Source organism: Amblyomma americanum, chromosome 9 (assembly GCF_052857255.1).
Source record: "Amblyomma americanum isolate KBUSLIRL-KWMA chromosome 9, ASM5285725v1, whole genome shotgun sequence".
Lineage (NCBI taxonomy): Eukaryota > Metazoa > Arthropoda > Arachnida > Ixodida > Ixodidae > Amblyomma > Amblyomma americanum.
The window spans coordinates 118,829,041-118,847,408 of NC_135505.1; the positions used below are offsets into that span (position 1 = coordinate 118,829,041).

Below are 18,368 nucleotides of genomic sequence, written 5' to 3' on the forward strand. Positions count from 1 at the left end.
TTACATTTTATTTTAATTACCATACATCTTACGATTGACAGTTCGTGCGGACAACTTACGTCCTCGCCACTCATGAGCCAAGAAAGACAGCCCTAAAATGACGGTCGATTTGCGTAGTTTGGCGAAATCCCATATAGGTGCACTAACGTTGTGTGGCCATTGTTTCGCATAGTTTATCTGGTTTACGGTTTATGGGGGTTTAACGTCCCAAAGCAACTCAGGCTATGAGAGACGCCGTAGTGAAGGGCTCCGGGAATTTCGACCACCTGGGGTTCTTTAACGTGCACTGACATCGCACAGTACACGGGCCTCTAGAATTTCGCCTCCACCGAAATTCGACTGTCGCGGCCGGGATCAAACCCGCGTCTTTCGGGCCAGCAGCCGAGCGCCATTACCACTCAGCCACCGCGGCGGCGCATAATTTATCGTCCACCTGCAAATTTACAGAGCCAAGATATATAACGTCACTTTCATTTAAAGTAGGCACAACGAAAAATAAACTACCCTTTGCTTTACTAAACTCCCAGCAGCATTAGCTTGATTTGAGGTTTGGCAAACTATTATTCTTTAGTTATATCTCTTTTGTCCTCGACATCGTGTATATTGCTGCCGGCGCTCTTAACACGTTTAATTATACTCCTTCTGATCTACCTTATATTTGTGATCTAAGAATAATCGACAGTTACCAAGTGTCTACAAGCCCTGATTTATACAGTCGCATCATTCTGAACTAAACACAAAGAAGTTCATGAAATGTGGACATTCTTTCTTATAGTTTATCGTCCACCTGGAAATTTAGAAAGTCGAAATATCTAACGCAACTTTCATTTAAAGTTTGCGAAACGAAAAATAAAGAAACTACCTGTTACTTCACTAAACTCCCAACAGCATTAACTTTATTTGATGCCCGACGAATTCTTTTTCTTTATTTCTATCTGTTTTGTCCTAGACACCTTGTGTATTGCCGATTTTTAATTGCGATCAGTATCGTTTATTCGATCGCATAGCGCTGAAATGTTTGGAACTGAACCGTTTAAAAGGGCCTAAACGGCTAACATTCCAGATGAGCTTAAAAGTATCCTGGTTTGGCATGTCGGGTCATTTGCCGCATTAAAGTGTATGATGGCTGCGTCAGCGCGCTAAAAAAAGAAATTCAACCTCCGTCGAGCCGGATTCGAACCAGCGACCTATGGATGTCCGCATTGGGGGTAACCTCTACAGTCCACCGCTCTACCAACTGAGCTATCGACGGAACGGGCGTAGTGGTTTTTCTGCCTTGCCTGTGTGGTGGCGACACACATGTGTGACCTAGATAGGCAGCATTGAGCTACCAGGCAGACATACGGCGTGCTACGTCTATTAATCGCATGGCTTATCTATTGCTTGATCAAAATTTTTAAAATTTTTGTCCTACTGATAAGTCTCACATCCATTTTTCTTTCTATGCTGAGCGTCGAACTCCATTGGGGTAAATGTATCATGATACCAAAGTTAAGAAGAAAAAAAAAATAGATTGGTTTAGTCTTTTTTTTTTTTGCGTACATACCGATCGAGCACCGGTTAAAGCAAAGCTATTTTAAGGCATCGCAGGATGGTTGGTCCTCCTCTTCTTCACTTGAACACAGCAAATAAAACAGCTCGAAGTGCATTTGGAGATTTCAGATGTAGTTTTCTTTACCACCTAGTTCGTGGAGACTGATGTTATCTTGGTTGATGAGAACATACAGATTACATGCTTGGTCATATGGTGGGATATTAACAGACTCCGGAGTTTTCGGATTCCTTCCGCCAAGTAATGATAGACGCAGAACGCTTTAGGCAGCGCACGCAAGAAACGTATGATGATTAGATTGCAAAGCACCGACTCAGCAGCAGCCGATGCCTTACGGCCGCTTAAGGCATTTTTCTCACCTGCTTTCTTAAGATATCTCGGTGCCTACGTGAAGGGGTACTTTTGAAGCCCTCCCTCGTCGGGAGTGTAGCTCAGATGGTAGAGCGCTCGCTTAGCATGCGAGAGGTACTGGGATCGATATCCAGCACCTACACATTATTTTTGTCCTGCGTTTTTTTCCCATTATGTTACGAAATGTCTATTTGTACGCAGAGGTAATATGCGAGACCAAGGGCCGATGGCCTGAGACACGCGAACAGCTCATAATCGTTCACCTCTGCGAAGTCATCGTCCTGCGCACATCATCATGCTCTAATCCTAAGTACTTATATTGAGCTCGGTATCTACACATATCTCATACTTTAGTCACGGTCATATCGTTTTGCATCATTTACATTCACTCAACTCCAAGGTGATTGGTTCAATAAACCTGGTAAAATGTTAACCAGTGTTTGCCAGACGGTGCCGTTTCTTCATTAGCGTTCCTGGGATCGGTCGTTTAAATCTGCCATTTCAATCTACCATTTCACTGTTGTCAATAGCGATAAATCCATATGTATTTGGTTGGTCGGTTTTCAGTGTTTAGTGCTTGAATGTTGCACTTACTGTTTTGAAGGTGGCGTAGTGCTATACTTTCGATTAATTTTTGCCCCATGTGGTGCTTTAACGTGCCCTTACATCACACAGCACACAGTTGCGGTTGATGTATTTCGCCTCCATCAAAATGGGGGTAGCCGCAACCGTGGTGCGATCTCATTTCCTTGAGCTTAGCAGCCGAATCCCAAAGCCACTAATCCAGCGTGGCGGGTAGCCTTTGATTAATATTAAGAGATGTTTTTTTCGTTTGGAAAAAAAAGGCAACCACCGAATATTGGCCCTATGCCTCGGTGGCACTGACACGAACTCATTTGTGAATTTCGGAAGAGTCTAGATTAATCCGTCATCAAAATAAAATTTATTGGCGCTGTCTCAGTTAGACGGGAGCTATATTACTTTTCGTGATTGTTTTCTGCAGAACGCCTCAAATCTGCTCGTATTTTATTTTGGATTGTGCTCTTTGACATACACCCGAGAAACAAGATCTTGGCTTATTTGCTTACCACTGCAAGCAAGCTGTCGGTGGTAATGACCTGGTCGCCTACAATGGGTATGGCTGGCTTCGAGCATGCAGGCGCAGTCCTGGTTTAGTATCTTCGGGGGTTTTAAACCTTGCGCTAACACTTAGTATTTGTGAAACATTGATGTCAAGCAGCTAAGAATTGCAGGGTGAATTTAAAGAGAAACACAAAAAATCGTTGTCATTACATTTCAGAAGTAGCAGTCATTCGATGCTCTTGGTTGTGCAATGAATATGCTAACAGCGTGCTAAAATCAACGAATCTAGAGTCGAAACGGGGCCTTTTTGGCTGGGAGAATGAATACGTGATCGGGGAGACAAGAGAAAAACAGCGATTTTCTATTGGGAATTGCGCAAGGTGTAGAAGCCATTGTGGTAAGGCAATAACAACCGCGGACACGTCTCTTGCAGTGTCCGCGAATTCATTTTTTCAGACTAGTTTGTACGGAATAATCCTGAAGATTATAGCACAAACAGAGCTGCACACAGAACAAGAGGCGGAAAAAACTCCGGTATGCCGTGCTATGTTTTATGGTCGGCGTGTATCTCGTCTGGAGCTGTAAGGTTCCTTAAACCTTAGTCTGTGAAGGGGACGTTAATACAAGTTAACTTCTTTGTTTGACTATATATTATTCTATTAACCCTTCTAGGCTTTCAGCCACAGTTGTCGGAGATAGCTGTGACAACCAAAATGTAGCTTCCAGTTGGTAATGCGGTTAAACGCGACTCAGGAATCCGATGGAAACCGGCTTCCTCAGATTTCTTCGGCTGCCATTGTTCGACTTCTTTCCGGTGTTTCCCTGCTCTTCCAGTATTCCGGTTACTGTGGTGTGCCTGTACGGGGGGTGTAACTCAGATTAAAATTCCTCACTGTGCGCTTTTCTTTATCCCTGTATAGCTTCTCCAGAAGGCAGATGACTCAGGCACTTACAGAGCTTTTTTTTCTCCGGTACTGTTGTATCAGCAAACTTTTCTGAAGTTCTTTGACACCAGTGTTTTAAAACGAGTTAGGCGAATATGTATTTCTGCCGGGGCAAAAACATTCTTCTTTAAACTGCACACATCCACGCTGCCTGTGAAAACATGGCTTCTCGCTAAGAGAAGCTTGCGCCATGAACTGAGAACTAACAATTAAGAATGACATTCACATTACACCCTACAGCACCCGTCTTTTGCCTGTGGAGAAAAACTGCGTTGTGCCATATGGTCTCTTTATGTTGCTGGGACTGTTTAGTGTCCGGAAAAGCCGCATGATGAACAGCCACGCAGAATTACCACGCTCGTCGAAATCTTCGTTTCGTGAGCAATGCGCTCTGGTGTGGGAAGTATATGCTGCCGTGGAAGATCCGCCTAGCTGGCTCTCCTATCTGGATGCATGTGTGTGCCTCCCTGATATTTGATGTTTTGGAAGGGAGGGTCATGCAGGGGAATGGTGGCCTGGTGTTTTGTGGCGTAAGAATGCTCAGGTTTTTTCTTTTTGGCACTATTTCTGTGCATTAAAGAAAAAAAAAAGCGGGTGTAGCTCAGATGGTAGAGCACTCGCTTAGCTTGCGAGAGGTACTGGGACTGACACCCAGCGCATCCACGTTGTGTTTTTCTTTCTATACATTTTTTGCTTTGTGGATCATTGCTGAGATTTGTGTCAGTAATTGTCTTTCTTTGATTCTCTATAAACAAGCTGCCGACCTTGCTGTTATTTTAGTGCAGTAGTTGCGAGAAAGTATTTTTTATTTAGAAAGTCTTGTAAGATTGAGTAAATTTAGTATTGACTATCGTGGCAGTATATGGCCTACAGATATATTCAGACGTTTACTTGTTACCTGATTGGAAAGTAGTCCAGCTGAACCTAGGTGGTAGGGATGACAGGGGTCGGGAAGAAATGAAAAGAGAAGTACTTCCGAGTCCATTACCATATCGCATGGCCTTGCGGGTGTTAGCAAGAAGGCTGCAGGGGGCGCATAATACAACGACCGTGGTTCTTGGTACCCCGACTTAGAATACTGTCTCACACAATGAGTGGCTGAATGGTTATGGCGCTCAGCTGCTCACCTGAAAAGCGCGAGTTCGATCCCGGCCGCGGCGGTCACGTTTCGATTGAGACGAAATACTAGAGGCCTGTGTAGTGTGTGTTGTCACTGCACGTTAAAGAACCCCAGGTAGTCGAAATTTTCCGAAGCCCTCCACTACGCTCATCATTATAGTCTGAGTCGCATTGTACGTTACACCTCACAAAACTGGAGTACCACTACAGAACCGGTAAGGGGAAAAAAATAATAGCAAGGCACCGGCGAGATTCGAACTCAAGGTCTCCTGTTTACTAGACAGGCGCTTTAACCAACTAAGCCACGGCGCCGACGGAAGGCCGCCCCACTTCTGTAATATTTGAGGACTATCGCTGGAAGATCTTTATTCGTTTTTTTTAAAGAATAGGAACAAAAAGGTAGACTGCTTCAGACGCAGTCATTGTCAACACTGCAGCTCGCCGTGCATACTAATTTTTTGAAGCGAAAGAAGTGCGAAAGAAACTTGAATAAGACTCCCTACGACAAGGTCATCTCCAATGGGAACAATGCACTAAGAATGTCTGCTATGGACGGCACGTAGCAGGCTAGATGAAGTCGTGCCACGTCCCGGAGTGACTCTTCAACTGCGGAAGAGGCCGGTTTGAGTTCGCGAGAGCGTCGGAATGAGACGCTGCGTAGACGACGTGCCGAGGAAACGAGGCTTTCGCAATTCAACTAGGCTCAACCAGAACTAAACCACAGCCAATTTTTTTTTCCATGACTCGCTGCGTTGCCCTTAACTTAAGCTTAACCCTTTTCGTTAGCCTCCACGTTTCTGCCTCGTAGGTGAGTGCCGGCAACAGACAGCTGTTGTACACTTTTCTCTTGAGGGATATTGGTAAACTGTCATTCATGATCTGAGAGAACCTGCCATATGCGCTTCACCCCATTCTTATCCTTCTAGTTATTTCCCTCTCATGATCCGGATCAACTGTCACTACCTGCCCTCAGTAGACGCATTACTTTACCACTTCCGGCACCTCGCTTCTAATTGTGAACTGCTGCTCCTTTCTTAGGTTGTTGAACATTACTTTCGTTTTCTGCATGTTAAAATTAAGACCCACCGTTTTGTTCTTCTTGTCTAAATCATTGTTCATACTTTTCAAATTATCTCGTAAGGGACTCAGCAAGGGAATGACATCAGCGAATCGTAGCATATTTAGGTATTCTCTATTAACTCTTATCCCCAACTGTTCCCAATTCCGGCCTTGTAATACCTCCTGTAAACAGGCTGTGGATAGCATTGGCGAAATCGTACCTCCCTGCGTGACGCCCTTCCTTACTGGAATTTTATTGCTGACTTTATGGAGGACTATGGTAGCTTTTCACATAAGGCTCTTCCATACCCTGATTCCGCAATGCCTGTATGACGGCTGTTGTTTCCACTGAGTTGAATGCTTTCTGGTAATCAATATATATATAAGGGTAAATATCGTTGGAAATCAGTCATGCAGCATACAGCTCTTTACTCGTTTTGTTTAAGAAAAACACAAAACAAGCATCAAAACGACATGATGAATGACATGGCGTGTGTGAGCAATGCGAAAGCCGCCCAACGCGTTCCCCGTAAAATGAAAATTGGTTTTGGGGGGGGGGGGGAAGAAAATGCTCAGTATCTGTCTCACATACTTGCGGACACCTGAACCTCGCGCTAAGGGAATGGATAAAAGAGGGAGTGAAAGAAAAAAGGAAGAGGTGCCGTAGTGGTGCGCTCCGGAATAATTTCTACCACTGGAGGAACTTTAACGTGCACTTACATCGCACAGCACACGGGCGCCTTAGCATGTCGCCGCCATCAAAACCATCATCAAAAAAGTTTATGTGGATTAGCCCAGCTAATCTAGGATACACAAAGCGAAAGCTAGATTGAGGTCTCCACTAACCCATGGAGCCGGTTGGGCGCCTTTCGTTTTGTGAAAATGGATAATATTAATAACAATAATTGGTTTTTAAGGAAGGAAATGACGCAGTATCTGTTTCATATATCGTTGGACATCTGAACCGCGCCGTAAGGGAAGGGATAAAGGAGGGAGTGAAAGAAGAAAGGAAGAAAGAGGTGCCGTGGTGGAAGGCTCTGGAAAAATTTCGACCACCTGGGGATCTTCAACGTGCACTGATATCGCACAGCACACGGGCGACTTAGCGGTTTGCCACGATAAAAACGCAGCCGCCGCGGTTGAAATTGAAGGGTGTTTGCAAAGTTGTCAACGCCAATATATTCTATTAACGCCATCGGCTCACTTGTTTTGTTTGGTTTTGAGGAAAGGAAATGGCATAGTAACCGTCTCACATATCTCGATGGACACCAGAACCGCGCCATAAAGGAAGGTATAAAGGAGGGAGGGAAAGAGGTAAGAAAAAACTTTAAATTGAAAGTTGCATTTTGAGGAAAGGCGCGGCGCTGCTCAGCGGCGGAACACCAGTGGCTCTGTGCTACTAGTGGCGCATGCGCAGTTGTGACTAGGGAACGAGAGAGAGAAATGCGCCGTGTGTCGTCACTGCTCTTCGCGCATGCGCAGCACGGCGCTCCAGGAATCGCGCGAAACTGCCCCAACCTGCGCTTAATAAAGCTTTCGCTTGAAAACTTTAAACTAGCAGTTTGAAGCACTCCGGCCGCCGTTTCCCCGTATAGCCCCACTGCACCCAAGCGTTTATATTCCTGCTGTCCATATCGTTGGCAGCCCAGTCGGTAGCTATTGTCTGCACGAGTGGGTCCTCGAAGCTCAGCAGGGTCTACCAGTCCTAGGTCTTCAGGTGCTCTAGCTTGAAGGACTTGTTTGGAGGAATAATAATAATAATAATAATTGGTTTTTGGGGGAAAGGAAATGGCGCAGTATCTGTCTCACATATCGTTGGACACGTGAACCGCGCCGTAAGGGAAAGGATAAAAGAGGGAGTGAAAGCAGAAAGGAAGGAAGTGGTGCCGTAGTGGAGGGCTCCGGAATAATTTCGACCACCTGGGGATCTTCAACGTGCACTGACATCGCACAGCACACGGGCGCCTTAGCGTTTTTCCTCCATAAAAACGCAGCCACCGCGGTCGGGTTCGAACCCGGGAACTCCGGATCAGTAGTCGAGCGCCCTAACCACTGAGCCACCGCGGCGGGCAATTTGGAGGAAAGGAAAAGCTGATTCTTGGCTCACTTTACACGTGGAAATTTCAACCGCTCAGTGAGAAAATGCAAATGTAGCGCACGTAACTATACGCGAAACGCACTGCAGCCGCCATTGTGCCTTCTAAAAGGCGTATAGAGAAGCTGTGGCAGGTTTATATTAAAAAACAAAATAAATATGTTGTGCCGTCAGATTGAAAGGATGCGTGCATGATCTTTTCTGATCTCACTCCACCATAGATGCCAGTTATAAAACCAAATGTCCGCCAATGAACCGGCTCTGCGATGAGCGCCTTTTAGCATGACATGCCGCCGCAATTTAGCGTGGTGCGTCTTTATCAACAATGAAGTGCTTGATTACCATGGCGTAGGAGGGACAGCCAGTTTAGAGGCAAATGATGTGATTTAACACTACAATGGAAGCCTGAATTGTTACGTGGCCTACGCCCGAATAATTTTCACATCTTTAACCTGCACTGATATTGCACAGTACATCAATGTTCTCTTGGTTTACCGATCATGTGTAGTGCAAAATATTCGACAAACCCAACGCAACATATTTAAGTACGACCGTAGACGATGATGAGAAAACTCAATGTTGGACGCAAAATTTACCGTCGAGGAGATCAAAGCCGCAGTGAAGATTAGGCGAGGGACAGCGGCGGGAGACGAGAGAACGATCGGCCTTCTGTTCACCCTCTACTTTCCAGCTCAAGAAAATTCTACGTGCTGCATCAACGAATGCTGCGACTTGGGGGAGTTACCGAACGACTGGAATTCCATTCCATTCCAAAAACCTTTATTTCCACCAGAGAAGAGGCTCCCCTACTCCCCATCTCTGGCACGCAGGCCTAGGGGTGGGGGCCGGGAGCCTCGCATCTAAAGGCAGGCATAGAGTTCTTGGTCTCTTGCGGCCTCCAGTGCCAGGTGAATGACTTTTTTCTGCACGGCGGGGTCCGCGCTTTGCAGAAGGGTTTCCCAGGCTTCCTTGCTATTTATTCCTTCTTTAATCCCTGGGGAGTGTGTACATTCCCAAATGATGTGATCTAGGGTCCCCCTATTCTCACATTTTTTGCATTTTTCCTCTATTTCCTTTTCCCTAAATACGTGTGATGCCCACACCGGGTTTATGAAGTTCCCAGCTTGTAGTCTACGCCATGTTGTAGCTTCTTTATTCCCTAGTATTTTGTCAGGCGGAGGGAAAATCCTCCTTTGACTTCTATAGCTCTCTATTATTTCTGCATAGCTGACCAGTCTCTCATCCAGGTCCTTGCAGTCGGGCGGCTCTCCCCTGGCTCGGAAGTAGAGGTCTCGAGCCAGGGTGTTTGCCGCCTCGTTTCCAGGGATGGATGCGTGAGCTGGTACCCACACGATGCGTACGTCCCTCCCAATTTCCTTCTTTTTTAGAATTTGTGCTGCTTCTAAGGCAATCCTCCCTCTGCCATAATTGTAGACTGCAGTTTTGCTGTCACTAGCTATAATTTTGGCCTGCGTTCCTACGCATGCGAGCGCTATTGCAACTTCTTCCGCCGTTTCCGGGTTGCGGCTTCGAATGGATGCTGCTATCTCAGGTTCCCCCTTTCCGTTGACCACTGAGGCCACGGCTGCTCCTAGCTTCCCACTTGCTGCATCTGTGTATGCCACTGCTTTCTTATCTAGACTGTCCAGTCCTCTGGCCATGGCTTCTGCCCTCTTTTCCCTTCTTTCCTTGTCGAATTCTGGGTGCATATTTTTGGGCAATGGGTCTACTCTGATCTTTTCCCTAGCACATTTTGGAATGTCTTGTTTCTTTTGCATCCCCCTGTCGGTTTGCCTGTCGACCGCTTCTAGTATAGCTCTGCCGGTGCTCGTCCTGCTGAGCCTATCTAGCTGCGCTGATCTTACCGCTTCAGCTATCTCCCTCCAGTTTTTGTGAAGCCCCATATTTAGTAGCCTTTCGTTTGAGGTGCTTATTGGCAAGCCCAGCGCCTTCTTATAGCTTTTCTTGATTATGGCATCAAGCTGCCTTTTTTCTGTTGCCCCTATCTTGAGGAAGGGGGTCGCGTAGCTGATCCTACTTATTATATATGCCTGTACTAGTTTCATTAGGCTCTTCTCTTTGAGGCCTCTACCTCTAAGCGATATCCTTCTGAAAATTCCCGTGACTTGCGTCGCAAACTTGTCCAATCTTTTTAGGGTTTCATCATTGTAGCCGTTACTTTGTATGAATAGGCCCAGAATCCTGATCATATCTACCTTAGGCACCAGTTTTCCTTCCACAGTGATTTTAAAGTCCTCACCCTGCTTGAGCCTGTTTCTTTTTGGGTTGTATACCAGAAGCTCAGATTTCTCTGGTGAACATGCCAGTCCTCTTTGTGCTGCATACCCTACCACAGTGTCTGCTGCCTTCTGGAGTTTCCTTTCTATTTGCCCGTCGTCTCCTTTGTTTATCCAGACATTGATGTCGTCTGCATACATACTGAACTTTAGACCCTCTATTCCTTGAAGTAATTTAGGTAACCCTCTCATTGCTATGTTGAAGAGGAGTGGGGATAGTACCGACCCTTGGGGGGTGCCCCTGCTGCCCAGTTCTATGTTCCCTGATTCTATGTCCTGATATTTGATCCTCGCTGTTCTCCCAGTTAGGAAGTCCTTGACATAGTTATATGTTCTCGGACCTACCTCTAGACTATGTAGTTCCTCTAGTATAGCCTCGTGTTTGACGTTATAGAACGCCTTTTTGAGGTCGAGACCTAGGATTACTTTTGCATCTTTGGATTGGGATTCGATTATGTCGTGCTGCAGCCTCAGCATCACGTCTTGCGTACTCAGCCCCGGGCGGAAGCCAATCATCTCGCTTGGCCAGAGCTCGTTGTCTTCCATGTATCTGGTTAGCCTTGTCTGAATTACGTGTTCCATTAGCTTCCCTACGCAAGATGTGAGGGATATGGGTCTTAAGTTTTCGAGCTTCGGCGCTTTTCCCGGCTTTGGAATGAGTATGATGTTCGCCTCTTTCCATTGCGCGGGAAGCTTTCCGGTTTCCCACACCTTCTGCATATATGCAGTGATTGCTGTTATCGAGCCATCATCTAGGTTCCTCAGGGTTTTGTTGGTGATGCCGTCTGGGCCCGGGGCCGATTATGAACGACTGGAAAACATCCGTAGTGACGTTCATCCCCAAGCCCGGTAAAAAGACAAACATAGAATATTTGAGACGAATATGTCTCATGGCCTGCGCCGGTAAGCTCATGGAGGCGGCAGGGAGGAAAAGCTCTCCAATTATTTGGAACAGCACGAGCTATTGCCGCCCTATATGTTCGGCTTACGGCCACGTTTATCAGCGCAAGACGTGCTGCTCCAAATCAATAGGGAAGTCATCGACCCCCCCTCCTTCGGGAATCCGACAGACAGGGCTATTTTGGCCCTGGACCTGAAGAGGGATTTTGACAACGTTAACAAACTAAAATTATGGAGAATTTGAAGGCCACCGATATCGGAGAAAACATTGAGAAATTTAAAAACTTTTTATACAATAGGAAAGGTTACATCTGACTTGGCAATGAAAAAATTTGCTGCGGTTCAACTAGTGATGAACTGAGTTCGAGAGCGAAAGCTGCAGTGTATCGGGTAAGTAGACTCGGCTTGGCTTCTAACGTTGAGTGCGTTCCGCACACTGGATAGGCAACGCGCCTACCCTGGCAGGTGGCGGCTAAATTAATGGTTCATTGCAAGAGGTTGGTCCCCCAATGAACGCTGCGGCTCTGCGGCTTAGATCGGCTATGCCAGGATATACGTAGCGAAAGCTAACACATAGCATGGTTAGCCTTAGTTAATCTTGATTGCAAGTCCAGGTTAGTCTGGTTGTCTAGCTGTGTTGCTGTAGCATTAAGGAGGACACAACTGTGGTTGCGGCGCACGCAAACTGCCCTTTTCAATCCTCCGACATGTTATCAGGCATGCGACGCAGCTGGCGAAGCGAGCGGAGGCAAGCGCAACGACGATGAACGCGGTGTGACGTCGTACGAAACGGCGGACGCAACGATCCGCGCGGTGTGACGCCATGCCACATGGCGCGGCGAGCCCACAAAGCACAGTAACCGTCTCGCATATCTCGGTGGACACCCGAACCGCACCGTAAAGGAAGGGATAAAGGAGAGAGGGAAAGAAGAAAGAGAAGTGAAGATTGAAACTTGCATTTCGAACCCGACCGTGGCGGCGGCGTTTTTATGGAGGCAAAACGCTAAGGCGCCAGTGTGCTGTGCGATGTCAGTGCACGTTAAAGATCCCCAGGTGGTCAAAATTATTGCGGGGTCCCCCACTGCGGCACCTCTTTCTCCCTATCTTATTTCACTCTCTCCTTTATGCCGTCCCTTATGGTGCGGTTCTCTTTTTACATAGTTTTCTTCCCGCTAGTCGCAGCTCATGCGCTTCTAGTTTCGATGACAAATGCTGCGGCAACCACATCTTTTCCTTACATTGTTATTGTATTAATAGCCACTAACAACATTTTTTAAAAGTCATCTGTAAGCAGTGCCCTTTTTAACAGAACTTAATACCTCTGAGCAAGAATATCGACAAAATTTAATGCAATTTCAAGATACAGATTTCGATGCTTTGTATTAGAAATCCAAAATAAACATCTTGTGCCATCACATTGAAGAGGTGCATATGTGAGCGAGAGCATTTCTAACTTGACTTTAATGTGCATGCAATAAAGCCAAGTTCCCCACTAAGCCACCTCTTTCTTAAACGCCTCATAGTACGCCATGCCATCTAAATTTGCCAACGATCTAAATTTATCAACGATGTAGTGTGACTAACATTGTGGGATTTGAAGCCAGTTGGTAGGCAAATGATATCACTAAGAAGAAAATTGGAATTTAAGCCAGTACTGTTTTGTAACGTACTGTGAGAAAACAATTTGTTTCAGCGAAGGTGTGATGTAGTGCATGGATGGAAACGACTTTTATTAGACCATAAAAGAGTGACAGCGGCCGTATAGTTGCGGCTCCTCAGTTGTTTAGTCCTCCTGAAGATGGTTTTATTGCACTGACATTGCACACCACATGTATGCCTTTTGTGATTCACCTTCTTCGAAACGCGGCGGTGTGGCGAGAATTCACCCCAGTAATAAAGTAAGCGGAGAAGTTAGGTAGTCATTACGATGTCAGTACTTTCTACGCCCATTGGCCGCTGGTGTACAGAAGCGCATGCTCGGGAAAACACGTTTTCGAACATTGCGATGTGTCACTACATTTTAAGAAACCCCAAGTGGTCGGAATCTCCAGTTTTCCATCAGTAGCTCGTTATAACTTCTTTCTTTCACTCTGCCTTTCGTTCCTTTCTGGTGCCGTTGATGCGACGTTTCGTTAGGAACCAAACGCAGAAAGTGCCCATTGCTGTCATAACCACTGAGCCACCGCGGCGGGTACCGAACGAGCTCGACGGTCAGACTTGATCTCTAACGGGAGGCGCGCCGCATGTGGCTATGACGTCATGCCATGTGACTCGCCGACGCCACATCTGCGCGCTTGTCGGCTATAGATATAGATAGTAGGAAAGTCTGGAAGACCCTGCTAAGAAGCCCGGACCCTGAGGTCGAGCGTACCATTATCCACCTTACCGTGGACGATTAACAACTGGATGCCCCACTCCAGTTTTAGTCAGCATAGTGCTGTGCGCGTGTTTCTATTGCTCCATCATGAACTAATCACGCGTACAGCCTGGACACATATCTTATTGTGTAATTAATTTGTGTGTATTACATTTTTCCTATCCTCTCTTCCTGTCCCCTCACCTCTTCCATTTCATTTCTCCATTCTGCCTTCTATCCTTTATTTCCGCTGCCCCAGCTCAGGTGCTGGGAGCCCTCCACTAGGGCACATCTTTCTTCCTTTCTTCTTTCACTCCCTTCTTTATGCCTTTCCTTACGGCGCGCGACCCGCCGCGGTGGCTCAGTGGTTAGGGCGCTCGACTACTGATCCGAAGTTCCCGGGTTCGAACCCGACCGCGGCGGCTGCGTTTTTATGGAGGAAAATCGCTAAGGCGCCCGTTTGCTGTGCGATGTCAGTGCACGTTAAAAATCCCCAGGTGGTCGAAATTATTCCGGAGCCCTCCACTACGGCACCTCTTTCTTCCTTTCCTCTTTCACTCCCTCCATTATCCCTTCCCTTACGGCGCGGTTCAGGTGTCCAATGATATATGAGACAGATACTGCGCCATTTCCTGTCCCCAAAAACCAATTATTATTATTATTATTATTATTATTATTATTATTATTATTATTATTATTATTATTATTATTATTATTATTATTATAAAGAGCCGAAAAATGAAAATTGGTTTTGAGGAAAGGAAATGGCGCAGTATCTGTCTCTTATATCGTTGGACACCTGAGAGAGAGAAAAACTTTATTTGATCCATTAAGTGTTTAGCGTTCGGTCTTCGTCTGCATCGCTGCAGAGTCTTGACCTTCAAAGTAGGGTTGGGCCCCTAGTCCAGGGCTCCACTGAGTCGCGCTGCTTCGCTTGCGTGCTGCACCATTGCCCTTTGGGCGGCGAGCTCGCAGCTGGTGAGCCGGCTCTCCCACTGCTGCTCCGCACTCGGGGTTTTGTGTTGGTGGAACGTGTAGTTAAGCTTACACTCCCAGGTTATATGGTAAAGCGTGGGGGTTGCCCCGCACCACGGGCATGTGTTCCTATACTGTGTAGGATACATCTTGCTAAGTATATGTAATTTAAAGAATGTTCCCGTTTGCAGCCTCCGCCAACTAGCTGTTTCCTGTTGTGTGAGGCCCTTATGTGGCGGGGAGTATCTAATTCGGCTGCCTCTTTGGTAGTTTAGGTATTCTGAAAATCCGATCTCCACGGTGAAGTGTTGTCCCAAGGCGTATGGCCGGTCGGCTCGGTACGTGATATCTCGAGCCAAGCTGTCTGCCCTTTCGTTTCCTTTTATCCCCGTGTGTGCCGGAATCCAGATTAATTTGTGTGTTGCTGTTTTTCTGAGGTGTACTGCTTCGCGGAGGATAGCTAAGGCAGCCCTGCAGATTCTACCTTTCGTATAGTTTCTGGATGTCTCTTTTGAGTCCGTTAGGATGACCAATGATTCGTCTTTTCGATAGCCCTCAGCCGCTGCCAGCGCAAAAGCGACTTCCTCCGCTTCCGCTATCCTGACGCTACTTGTAGTTGCGCAGGTGATTAGATTGCCTGCGTTATCAACTACCACCGAAGCTGTCTTGTAGTAGCTTTCGCGTCTATTCCATGAATACATGGTTGCATGCGTGAAGACTGTGTTTTCTAATTTGGCTAAGTACCTCTCCACATAATCTGCCCGCGCCTGTCTCCTGGCTGCGTGGAAATTTGGGTCCATGTTTTTAGGAATGGGATTGACCTGCAGGGTTTTACGGATCTCGTCGGGTATATTGGCGGATCGATCGAGATGCCCCTTTGGGTCGCGACCCAACCTTGTCAGGAGCGCTCTTCCTGTAGCCGTGTTTCTGAGTCGTTGCAGCTTTGCCTCCTGTGTGTTGCAGCTGTGGACACCTGAACCGCGCCGTAAGGGAAGGGAGAAAGGAGGGACTGAAAGAAGAGAGGAAGAAAGAGGTGCTGTTGTGGAGGTCTCCGGAATAATTTAGACCACCTGGGGATCTTTAACGTGCACTGACATCGCACAGTACACGGGCGTCGTTTGCGTTTCGCCTCCATCGAAACGCGGCCGGTTTCGAAGCCGAATGAGCCGACTTCCCTGCATTTGTTGAAACGCCGTTGTCTGCGACACCACCTTGTCTGCGACACCACCACACACACACACGCACAAAAAAGGAATGCGCTGACCTCGCCCTCTCAGACTCTGGCTGTTGCAGTTGCCAACTGCGGCCCCCTCTCCTCCCGGGGAAGAGGGGACCCCTCTCTCTTTCCCGCCCTGATAGGTCTGTAAGAGTGCTACCTATAACCGTTAAAGGCTTCACTTCGCAGGCATGCGCCGTTGATCTGACAAAGGTAATCAAACTCTTTGTCGGACAAAGTCACGGCCATGATGAAGTTCATGGATGCATCCATGCCAGGTAGGCCTAGACACCGATTCCCGCTTGGTCAGACCTGCGCTACAGGTCTATTCAGTGGATAGACACGGAGACAACTCCTGCGAAACGCCACTGCACAGACGTACGTAGCACAAGCCTGACCATTCAGGAAGCACGTACCTAGGGCGGGTCCAGTCCTTGCCGTCAGGCAAACCTGGGCCACCACGCAATCCCGTCGGCCCATGCTCGATTAGGGTATGGGTGCCTCTGACTTCGCGTGTGAACACTGTCATGCTCGCGAATGTCATGTGAACACCACACCCAGGTTGGAACACACAGCCTTCCATCCCAGACCAGAGGCTCGAAGACGCACTCCATCTGGGATGGTGTCTGTAGTAGATTAAATGGGCCTTAAATGTTTACTAGGTTCATGGGATTAAGAGTCATTCGGCGGCCCTTTAATAACTCAGTCAGCTGCCGCCGCGGCCGTACCATGAAGCCGGACGAGACAAAGTTGAGATGCGCGAATATTTGAAATTATAACGCGAGAGCGTTAGTATCCCATGTCGTAAAAGAATTACCCATCGTTGGCTTTGGCGACGGTTTGAAGCCTCGAAGCCGGAGCTGCCGAAGCATCCCAGGTGGGCAACCCTGGCTTGCCGCCTAGGTCACGTGACCTTCCGACGTCATCACAACCTCCGCACCGTATTGTGCGCAAAGAGAACACCGTGGCAGGAGGAAGTTAAATCAATGACTGGACGTGAGAATTTGCTTGGGAAGAGCAACATGGGTGTCACAAGTGCCGCCAGTGCAACGGGTCTTGACTCCTTTCAACTTTCTCTCTCCCGCATTCCTTCCCCTGTTTTCGACTTATGCCTCAGGACACACTTTAGAATAATAAAAAAAACTGCTGCATCACTGCGCCAGGAGTGGAGTGATTTGCTCTCACAGAAACAATTTGCTCTCGTCTTGGCAAAATAAATATGAACGAAAACTATACTGTGTCTAGCCATGCTTAACAGAGCTTTCGGTATGTATATTCTGGCTCAACTGTGCTCATTCATAGCCACATTTTTCCATCTGTTCGCAGCGACTAACCCATCCAAGCCTGGGTTTGTCGCCTTATGGAGGCTATCTGAGAATCCCAGTAGGCGCCACTGTTGCGAATTTGGTGAAGAGGAACCCCTAGGTAGTGAAGGGGCCCGCTGTCCCAGCTTATGCCACCATAATGACTTGGCGTTGTACCCCAATGGCCCAACCAAAACCCCTTGGATTTATCTAGATTAAGAGCCGCACAAGATACTTCGCAAAACTGTTCAGCCAAATGATGTGCCTCAGCTACACTCGTTTTGTGAGAACAAAAGATGGCGACATCATCTACATAGGCTAAAATCTTAATTTCACACTGCGCCGAGGAGAAACCACGGATAGATGTGCAGTTGATAATAATGCTGAGGCAAAAGAAGGATGGAAGGATGGAAGGAGAGGCAAAGGGGTTCAAGATATAGGGCTAACAACGAAGGCGATAAGGGATAGCCTGGGCGAAAAGATAATTTCAATGAAATAGGTTTTGTTAGCTCTTGGTTAACAATGAGCCTTGTATAGGACTCCTTATAGCACAGTCCTATGCCCCTAAGCAAAACATCTCCAATATTTGCATGCCATAAGTTCGCAAACAAGAAACAGTGAGGAACTTTATCAATGGCCTTGGCAAGGTCAATCCGAATTAGAGCTACTTGTCCGATCTCATCTGATACTGTCTCCACTACTGAATGTTCAATATGAATATGGGTTTCGATGCTGCGGCCTCTGATACCGCAGACCTGATGCGGGCCTATTAAGTGAGCGACAACTAGCTGCCGACGATTGCAAAGAACCTTTGCAAAAAGTTTGTAATCTACATTACAGGGGGAAATTGGACGATATCCTTCAACTTTTTTCAACCTATTTGAATCTGTGATTTTTGGAATTAATATAGTATGCCCAGAACAGAAAAGGGGGGGGGGGTGAAAAACAAACATCGTAAGAAGCCTGGAGAACCTCCATCAAGACATGTGCTAGGCAAGTGGAAAATGTTTTATAGAAATCATTAGTAATGCCATCTGGCCCAGGAGAATTCTGAGCCGTCTGGTCGGAAATGGCAGATTTAATTTCGTCCAAAGTGATAGGTCCCTCCACTACAGCA

At 47.0% G+C, this 18,368-nt stretch overlaps 2 non-coding genes across 2 annotated transcripts; both read right to left on the reverse strand.

The window, feature by feature from the left end:
* Window positions 1–1,159: 1,159 nt before the first annotated feature.
* TRNAY-GUA (transfer RNA tyrosine (anticodon GUA)) lies at window positions 1,160–1,252 on the reverse strand. Its single transcript has 2 exons — window positions 1,216–1,252; window positions 1,160–1,195 (listed from the first exon to the last, which is right to left on the reverse strand). It is a non-coding gene; the product is annotated as a tRNA-Tyr (tRNA).
* Window positions 1,253–5,287: 4,035 nt separating this feature from the next.
* On the reverse strand, window positions 5,288–5,361 carry TRNAT-AGU (transfer RNA threonine (anticodon AGU)). The gene has a single exon. It is a non-coding gene; the product is annotated as a tRNA-Thr (tRNA).
* Between the last annotated feature and the right edge of the window lie 13,007 nt (window positions 5,362–18,368).